This window comes from Chinchilla lanigera, unplaced genomic scaffold (assembly GCF_000276665.1).
Source record: "Chinchilla lanigera isolate Chin_1 unplaced genomic scaffold, ChiLan1.0 scaffold00030, whole genome shotgun sequence".
In the NCBI taxonomy this organism is placed as follows: domain Eukaryota; kingdom Metazoa; phylum Chordata; class Mammalia; order Rodentia; family Chinchillidae; genus Chinchilla; species Chinchilla lanigera.
This window is the reverse complement of record NW_004955431.1, coordinates 19934814-19945221: the sequence shown is the minus strand read 5'-3', so window position 1 is coordinate 19945221 and position 10408 is coordinate 19934814.

The window sequence follows — 10408 nt, the reverse complement described above, 5'->3', positions numbered from 1 at the left end:
CCTGTTTTCTCACTGTAATTATTCACACACTTTCTTTATAGCAAGAGATGAAAAAAAGTATTTAACAGAAAAACTGCCAGTCATTTTGTACAGAACTATTTAACACTCCCAGGAGGAAAAGATGTGGTGTAAGTCAAATGAGCTTCAAAAGTCATGAAACTCCTTTAATATAAAACTGTATGCTCTATTCTCTGACATGTCCTTCAACCACAGATTTTTTTTCTTTTAAGAAAATCTTACAAAATATAAAGAGAACATCAAGAAATACAGGTTGTAAGAAAAATGGAAGCCCAAATATGCACAGATCCTTTTCCAGGACTAAGAACATCTTGAGAAGAACCACACACTTTAATCATTAATGCTGTCATCTTTTCATGATGAAAGGTTACAATCTTGAAACATAAACCAAAGGTTTCAAGGAAAATTAATTTGCTAAATTTGAAAGGAAAAATAAAACAGCTTGTCATCTAAAATAATGAACACTATGCAGTAAATTAGTGCTTACGTGATATGTCCTAGCTTTGAATATGCAAATGTACCCATTGGGTTTTGAATTCAACTTTTATGCTGGCTGATCTTTCTTTTCAAAAAAAGAATGGGGCAAATACAAGACAATCTTTTGCTCTTCTTTTTTCCTCCATAAAAGCCACGGTACACACATGTGTATAGGTAACCACTTGTCTTAGTTACTTTTGTTGCTGAGACAAAATACCTGATACAAAGTTAAGGAAGGAAAGTTTTGTTTAGCTCACAATTTGTGGAGGTTTCAGTCCATATTTGGCTGGCTCCAAGGCAGCGTTTCACATGGCACAGAGCAACTGTTCATGGAGGCAGAAAACAGCAAGAGCAACAAGAGCAAAAAGAGGGGAGCAGGCATCTTTTTCCCCACCCTTACACTGTATGCAAACTATCTGCCCCAGGGCAGGTGCAGCACTCATGTCCATAATTCCAACATTGGACCATAAATTAATTATAAACTCTAGAAGCCTATCTCATGACTGCATGAGGCTTTGGGGAAACATTCAGACACAAACCATAACATTCTGCCCCTGGCCCCCAAAGGCTCATGCATATCCCTTTATGCAAAAGACATTCTAGTCCATCTCTAAAAGTTGCCAAACTCCTAAAAGTTTGCAGCATTGCTGAAAAGTCCAAGTCCCAAGTCTCCTCTGAGATGTAAGGCAAACTCTTAGCTGTGAGCCCTTGTACAAATGAAAACAAAGTTAAACACTTCCAATATTCAATAGCATAAGATAAACATTACCATTCCAAAAGGTACGAACAGGGAGTTACTGAGCACTGGGACCAAAGCAAGCCCAAAATCCAGCAGGGCTAACATGTCCTGTAGTTATATATGGAACATCTGAAGCAATCTGTGGTAAATTGTGAGCTCCAAAGGGTTTGCATGACTCCAGCCCTCTGGCATTTATGATGGGTACAGCTCCCATGGCTTCTCTCTTAGGCTCCTTCCTTGTAGCTTGCCTTAGACAATCCACATTCCTGGCTTTACCAACATTCTGAGGTCTCCAGTGCACCTTAGGCTTCTCTCTCACAGCTTCCCACACTGCCCTCTCAGAGGCACACTGCCTGGCCTCCCAGGCCTTCTTCTGAAATCTGGGTAGAAGCCTTTTTAACCTCAGAACTCTTGCATTCTTCATTCACCTAAAACCAGTGCCACGTGGATAATGCCAAGGTCTGCTGCCACCTGGAGCAGTAGCCAAGCTTTCCCCTCTTTTGGCCATAGGGGTCAAGTGCCTTGATCGCTGGGCACTCCGAACCTGATTCTGAGGAACAAATTCTCTATGCTGCCACCATTCTGGAACCTGGTGCAGCCACTGCTGCCGTTCTCTTCTCAAAGCAAAGTCTTTCATCTTTGCAATTTTGAGGATGCAAAAGATGGAGACTTGGGGCTTCTAGCAATGCCCTCAGGCCATCTTTTATATTCTCCTATTCCTTCTCAGCAATGGAGATCTCAGGTCTATCTTTGTAGTCCACAGCTTGACTGGAGCTTCCCTTTTGGCCAAACTCACATTTTAAATCATCTTTCTGGGCTCTTGCTCTTGATTCTCAACATAAATCTGGCTAAAAGCCCCCTAAAATAGCCATATCACCACCTCAACATTCAATTGTCTTGAAATTTCTTTTGCCAGATTAATCAGTTTCCCACCCTTAGTCTCAGGCAAAGTCTCTGGACATGAGGAAATTACAGACAAATTTTCTGCCAAGCCATACCACAAATCAACTGGAGTCCAACAACCAATGCAGTCCTTCTTCCCAGCAGAAACCTCCTGAACTTGGTCTTTACCGGCAGGATTTCTATCAGCCTTCTGGTCTTCTGAGCTCTGAGCAAAATCTCCCATACAGAATAGCCAAAGGTGTTCTAGTGCTTATCTTTCAGGTGAAAGCTCCATATTTTTTCAAACTCTTCCCACATGGCATTTCCAAAGGCTCTTGAACCACATGTTCATCTATAGTCACAGCAATGACCCCACTTCTCTGGTACCAAATTCTGTCTTAGTTACTTTTTCCTCGTTGCTGAGATAAAATATCTGACACCCAAAACTAAGGAAGGAAAGGTTTATTTCACTCACAGTTTGTGGAGGTTTCAGTCCATATATGCCTGGCTCCAAGGCATAGTGGTACATGGCACAGGGCAACTCTTCACTGTGGTGGAAAACAGCAAAAGCAACAAGAGCAAAAAGAGGGGAGCAGCAGCAGGCAGGCTCTTTTCCTCCTTTACATTGTATGCAAACCATCTGCTCCAGGGCAGGTGCAGCACTCACATCCATAATTCCAGCAATGGGGCTGGGGATTTAGCTCAGCGGCAAAGCGCCTGCCTGGCAAGCGCAAGGTCGTGACTTCGGTTCCCAGTACCAGAGAAAACCCAAAAAAAAAAAAAAGACTTAACCATAATTCTAGCAATGGACCATGAATCAATCATAAACTCTAGATGCCTGCCCCATGACTGCATGAGGCTTTGGGGGGACATTCAGACACAAACCATGACACCACTGCATTACACCTATTTATGAAGTCTCTCTCTGCCCCCACCTCTGTTCTAGGAGTTTATTCTTTGCTGTGGAAGATGAACTCAGGCAGACCCCCTAACTTTTCAGGATCCTCATAGAAAATAGAGAGCATTTTGTTATCACTTCAAGCTACAAAACCTGGTATAGATTTAATAATTAAACTATCGAATCCCAATAGTCAAAATTTACAAGTTTTAAGTTACATAACATTAAAATTTCAACTTTAGAAGGAACACATCCCTCTACCCCTACCCTCGGGCCTGTGGCAAGGGACTACTCAGCGGTCAAGGAAGAAAATTTGTTTTTTTCTCCCTCTTCTCACTCTCTCTGAATCCAGGGGTGAGGGAGTAAAGCCGAAGAAGTGATAAGGGGAGTATGAAAGATCTTACCTGCCAGGTGTGCTGGTGGTGGTTATTTAGTATCCAAGTTTTCTTTTTTATTTTTTTTTTGTACTGGGAATCAAACTCAGGACCTCACGCTTGCCAGGCAGGCACTTGTGCCACTGAGCTATATCCCCAGCCCAGTATCCAAATTTTCTAGGCTAAAAGAGGAAGTCACCGGAACACTAATCTAGGTTCCAGTTGGTTGTTTACTCCTCTAAATGTACCTGGAGCAGCTCTCTGCTACTTGTTCCTCCAGCACCCACCCTTAGATAAAATCAAAGCCAACAATCATGATTCCTTTTCAGCATTGGCTACCTTCTGAATCCACTCTCAAAACAGCCAACCTTCCTCTCCTCCTCTGGGAATCAGAAACTAGATCATTACGTTCCCCCAGCACCAGTTTTCACATAGTAGAACTATGTAAAAACTATAGTAAAACATTTTTCACATAGTCCCTTACCAACTGTGCTGGAAGAGAAAGACAGACCTCTCCTACTTGTCCCCATGAGAGCAGGCTGGGACTCATTCGTAGCAGAACAGTGTCTCTCCCTAAGTACTGTATTGTCTACCTGACTTGTGACTTCCACCCTTCTGTACTCTTATCAAGGGTGAAATACTTAAGAGATGTAATATTGATTTTTTTCCCTCACCTCTTCTCATCTCGCACAGACTTTTTAAAAATTCCCATATGGTGGTCTGGCATGCATTTTGACATATGGCATTTTTAAACTCTTCAATCCTAAAGAAAGCTTCCATTTTAATATTTTACACTGATGTTTGTACCAATGCTCTAGCTCAGCTCTAAGAATTCAGAAGATGCAGATATATATCAGGTACTTGATGTTCCAGATTCTCAGTATAAGCCAGAGGTAATACAAATGTATGTGATGATACATTCAATAATGTAAAAAGCCAAATATGAGAAAGGAAATGCCAGCAAACCTCTATGGCTCTGCTGTTGTCATATTAAGCAAGTTGATATCAAAGAAAATATGAAGACATATTAGCTGCAGAAATTATTTACTTTTATCCCATAACTATTGTTTTCACGCCTGTTGGTTTTCTTAACACTGTATCTGCTGCATCCTAGAGACTGCCTCGTCAATTACATGGTCGTCTTTTCACACTTACATCAAGGCCAAGAGTAAAACTGTTTCAGGCACAAAGCAACAGCCTGTTTCTTTTCAAGAAAATAAAATAGGACCATCATTTTCAATCTTTGTGTGTGTGTGTGTGTGTGTGTGTGTGTGTGTGTGTGTGTCTGAACAGTGACAGGATAAGAATAAGACTAAAGAGAGAAGCATGAAGAAACATTTTCTTTCAGAAGCCTAAGCAGCACTGTATTAACAATATGCTTCCTGATGGGGAAGCAGTGTTCTTTTGTTTACTAAAATACCTCAATCAATTTTTCTTTTAATGACTTTCATCACCACTGCCTACAGGGTGCTGCTGAAGGACATTTTAGTTCTGAATCTTATCTTTCCTCCTGTTCTTTATTGTTCAGAACAAGCACACACTGTGGTCATGTGATATTCCTTATTAGCTGTAACTGAAGCTTAACGGATATAATAAATGGATTATTCCAACCCTCTCTTTAGTTCTGTAGTTCCTTTTATTCTTAAAGAGATGAATTCTAATAGGGGCTTTACCAGATTCTAAATAGAGAAGAGACATATTAGGAGAATGAAATACCTCCTATGACTTGCCATGTGGTTTATCGTGGTAACGGAATAAAAGTCCATCTAGAAGGATATTGTTAGATTTTAGCACTTTCCCGTTGACTCTCCCAAAAACTAGAAATCAGGTTCTAATATCCTCCCCAGTGCTGTCTTCACTGTGTGAGACTGGCAAGTCATTTATCTGTTTACTTCTGTCAGCTGGAAAATAATTCTTATCACCTATGCTTCCCTAAACTTTAACCTTCACTGCTACATGATATTCCTCATACTTCACCAGAGTTATTCCTGTAAAATTAAAAAAAGCATGTTACAATTGTGAGTAATTTCATTTCCGTATCTACCATTTACTAGAGTTTCTGCAATGAACATAAATAAGAAATAGAATTTAAAAAATAGTATTTTGAGAAAGAATAAAAGATCAGCTTCTCAGGAGATTGAGGCAGGAGAATTGCAAATTAGCAAGACCCTGTCTTAAAATTAAAAAAAAAGTATGGGGGATAGAGCTCAGTGGTAGAGTCATCTTGGGTTTAAATTGCAATACCACAGGAAAGGTAGAAAGAAAAATATTAACCAAAATACATGAGGGGGCTGGGGATTTAACTCAGCGGCAAAAGCGCCTGCCTGGCAAGTGCAAGGTAATGAGTTCGGTTCCCGGTACTGGAGAAAAACCAAAAAAAAAAAAAAAAAAACATGAGGGATCTTATATATTCCAAGCCTCACCCAGCAATGTGTTAAAATTTTTTTTTAAATTTGATGTACAAAGATCACTGAGACACACTTAAAAAATCTAATGACAGGAGTCCAAGTATAATATTGTATTGGATTTTAATGACATTTATGGAGCATGTATTTATGGAAAAAGCATATGAGCAAAAAAAAAATGAAAGAATTTTAAAGACAAATCATATGTTATCCTGATTCCCAGTAAGCTGAAAATTTCAAAGCACACCAGACTGTGATCAGTAAACCAGTTCAAGACAGTTTTTTTCATCCAACATTTATAGAGTTCAAAGCATTGCAGACTGAAGATGAATGAAGAGATTATGGCACAGTGGCACGCACAGATATTTGAACAAATCCAAAACTAGACAGATTGGCAAACAGCTAAACAGCCAGAAATGATACCCAGGAAAATACGAGTTTATTCTGAGTGAAATCAAATGCTAAGTAGTTTGTGTTCTAGGGTGATCTGTGCTCTTGCTCTTACATTTAGCTTCTAGGGCCGTCTATTTTCCTAGTTGAAATGAATGAATTTTGGTTTCTAATTTCAAGTCATATCAGCTATAAAATTTTAAGAGCTAATGACTTTATGACAGTTATGAGGTTCCTTTATCTAATAGCTGTTTTAATTGCATTGTGCAATCTCCCTGATCATTCACAACTATTGATATTCTCTACAATTAAATTGAGCATAGGGTTATACCTTTCTTTCTATTCTCAACTTTTGTGGCTATTAAATCATGCAAGCATGCAATCTGTAGGTAGAAAACTCAGAATTTGGCTCAGAATTTCCCCTTCTTTGTTATTTTCCTTTAAGGATTATTGATTAAATGTGAGTTGGAGCAAGAGGAAAATATGAAAATGTGTTAAATTAACTATTTTTATAATTAACTGGTTTTAGCTGTCATTCTCACTTAAAATCATGCAAGGAGTTCATTCTTTCTTTTTAGTCATCATGATTATTCAAGTTCCTGTAAATCTTGCACATTAACCTTGAAGCCACATGTGCTTCCGACATTCTTTAAATTCTTTAAATAGAACTGGCGGGTTGGATTTAGGGCTGGATTTTATTAGCATTACATTTTCAGCAAATACAACCCACTCCACTTTCTTTTTGTTAAGAGCGTTATTATTGGATCCATTCAAAGGGAAAAGCATGTAGTTGCATTCATTTGATGATCCACTCCAGACAAATACAAGTACAACTTATACGTATGAGAAGCCATCTTCCTGTTATTTATTAAAACACATGCGAAATTAATGTCTTAATCTACTCACCATTTAATTAAAAATATATTTTATAGAGTTCCTGCTATGTCAAAGGAAAAACATCATTAAACAAAATGACCTATCCTTTCCTGTGAATTTATTCTTCTCTTGTGACATTAAAATGATTCAGCCCTTTAAAACTTCTCCACAGACTGCTGGAGGCAAAAGACTGCTGGATGATTCCTACTGAAAGGGCAACTACTGACTAGAGTGGAAAAGGCAGAAGGAAGCTAGAATGAGTTTTTCAACTTTGGCACTATTAACATTTTCAGCCAGACAATTCTTTGTTGCACAATGTTAAGCAGCATCCCTGTCTGTAGTACCCTACATGTCTACCCACTCCCCAGTTATAACAAATAAAAATGTCTCCAACTATTCTCTGGAATCAAATTGACTCCAAGTTAAGATTCACTGAACTTGAGTGGTTTTCAACCTGAAAATCTGCTATCTCTACTCACAAAAGTTTATTTCTTTTGCTTGCTGGGGATGATTCCTCACCTGTACACTTCCTTTTATGTGCACTGAGATGTCATATAAAGAAAATTCCATTTCTGTGCTTCCAGTTCCATCAATGGAGGTAATGATACTTGGGCAGGCCCTCCATGAAAGAGACTGAAAAGTGACAATTGGCTTGAGGTGGCTACTGGCTGGAAATCAGGATTAGAACTTAGTTTCCCCAAATAGGGGTAAATGTGTGTCAGTATACCCAGTGTTTGGTACACTGTCCATTGTCTTACTTGATTTCAGCTGCTGTAACAAAGTACCTTAGCCTGAGTGGCTTATAAACAATAGAAATGTATGATGTTACAGTTCTGGAGGCTGGAAGTCTGAGATCAGGTGCCAGTGTAGTCAGGTTTGTGGAGGGGCCTCTTTTAGATTGTACACTACTTAGTTCTCATTGCAACTTCACATAACAGAAAGTGTGTCAAAGATCTCTCTGAGGTCCCTTTATAAGGTCATTGATCTCATTCATGAAGCCTCCATCCTCATGACCTAATTTCTTCCCAAAGACCCCACCTCCTAATGCCATCACACTGGGAGTTAATATTTCAATATATGACTTCTGAAGGACACAAATATTCAGTCCATAGTATTGTTCATGATTTCATATTTGAGTGACACAGGGGAACCACAATAGAACATGCCAGGAATTTGAAAACAAGTGCTTCAGGAGTTAAATCCAGAAGTCTGTGTACTCTATACTGAGGGGAAATGTGCAAAAGAGCCTCCAAGCAGTGGTCTTCATGCTGTAAAGGGTAAAAAAAGAAAATCACCTATAACTTGCTTAAAGTGCAGATTCTGGGGTCCCATCCACAGAGATTCTGATTTAACAGAGCTAGAGAAGGCTGAAGCATTTGAACTTTTAAGGTACATACAAATGATCCTGATCTGTAGGGTCCAGAAACTTTGAAAAATATTGCTCTGAAGATAATACTAGGCATTGGCATGGGTCAAGAAAGAACAAGACCATTTGTACATTACAGGGGCAGGGTGAGCTATACTCAGCCTGTGAAGTGAGGGTCTCTGAGCAAAAGGACAGTGACAACCTAAGAGTAAAGAGAGTGTGGTCCTGCCCAAGGACGTACCTGAGTCTTCCCTCGGGCAGCTGGTATCCCCATTGTAGAAATGGATATTCCATGTCACCATAGTCTCATGTCATTAAGCATTCCAAGCGTATGACTAGCTCTGCACTGGGGCTATTCTTCTCATTATAAATTAATAAATTGATATTCTGATTTTTCTCAGCATGCTGAAATACCTAGATTTCTAAGTCTAGGGTCAGAACACAGGTTCTGGTTAATTAACAAAGGTAAGACCAGTGGTGTGTTGTTATTAGCAGAGAGTTCTTGGGGGTGGGGGGAGTTTAGATTTGTGACATTGGCCAATCTTCATGGTGCAAGTACTTGCCCTCCCACTGAGGCCAGTTTCAAGCTCCTGACTTGATATCTCAGTATTAGATTTTGTGGAACTGAGAAGAAAACACACAGCTACACAGTATTGACATCAAATGGAAACAGCCAATGTAGAGAATCTCAAAAGCACACAATTCCAAAATAATTAGGAAAGGAAGAGAATACAAGATGGGTACTTATATTTCTGTTTATTTTACCTACTATTCTTATAAGCTTGCTTATATAATTTTATTTTAAATAATGATTATTTTAACAACTGGTTCACAAGATTCCTGATTTAGCAATTGGCTACCATGAGCTGGGATAGCCGGCTTCAGCATATCCCTGGAACATCAATTCCTGTAGACTGGTTTGGGGGAGCAGATCACCTACTTTAGTGACACCTGTTTCCATGTGCATATTCTTCAGAGTTTTCAAAAAGCCCTAGATAGTCAATTCTATTACTCTCTCCATGCTTAAAGCCATCAACCTAATCTCATTAATACCTTAGGTGTGTGTAGTCCTTGTATAGAGTATAAAGAACTACCTGCATGTACCTTCAAATGATTTTTTACAACTGACTCATAAATTGAATATAATAGATATTATTCTCATCCTGTCAATGAAGAAACAAGATAGGACGATTAAATTACTTGCTCATGGTTAACTATCTTGCATGTGGCAGTGCATAGATATAGGGCAACTGTACCATTTATTGACTGTCAATCTATAGTCCAGACGCTGATGTCTTGTCTAACCCCCAAAGCAATTCTATGAAGTAAATATTATTGGGCCTACTTTAAATAATAGGAAACTGAACTCAGTGAGATTATATGACTTATTGAAGATCACATCCTTTGTAAGTCTGTCTAAATCAGGATCAGCTATACAATGCTTCTTAAACTCTAATGCATATCACAACCACAGCAGAGCCTGCTAAAATACAGATTTCAGGGCCCCAAAACCTAGGGATTCCAATTTGGTGGATTTAGGGTCAGACCCAAGAACCTACATTTCTAACAAGCTCCCTGGGGATAACCAGGATGCTAGCCCAGGAACTACATTTTGAATAGCCTCAAGCTGCCCCACACGGCCTACTTGTTACTACCTGGGAACACTGATGTCCTGACTACTAGTTCTTACCCCACCCACAACACATTGTGGAAGTTTATTCTACCCTGAAAACTAACCAGAAGTGGACAATATTGTGTATATTTCCAAGTATACATGTTTTCTTTTTCATCAATTGACATAAGATGTAGTTCTGAGTTTTGTATGGATTTATATTACATAGAAAATTTAATAGTTATGAGAACTATTAGATAAAAACATTTTAGAAACTTCTCACTGGGGTTTATTATTGAGCTTCTAATCATCCCTATAAATAAACATTGTAAGTAAAATTTTGCTGTCAGTAATCCATGTAGAAAAAAAAA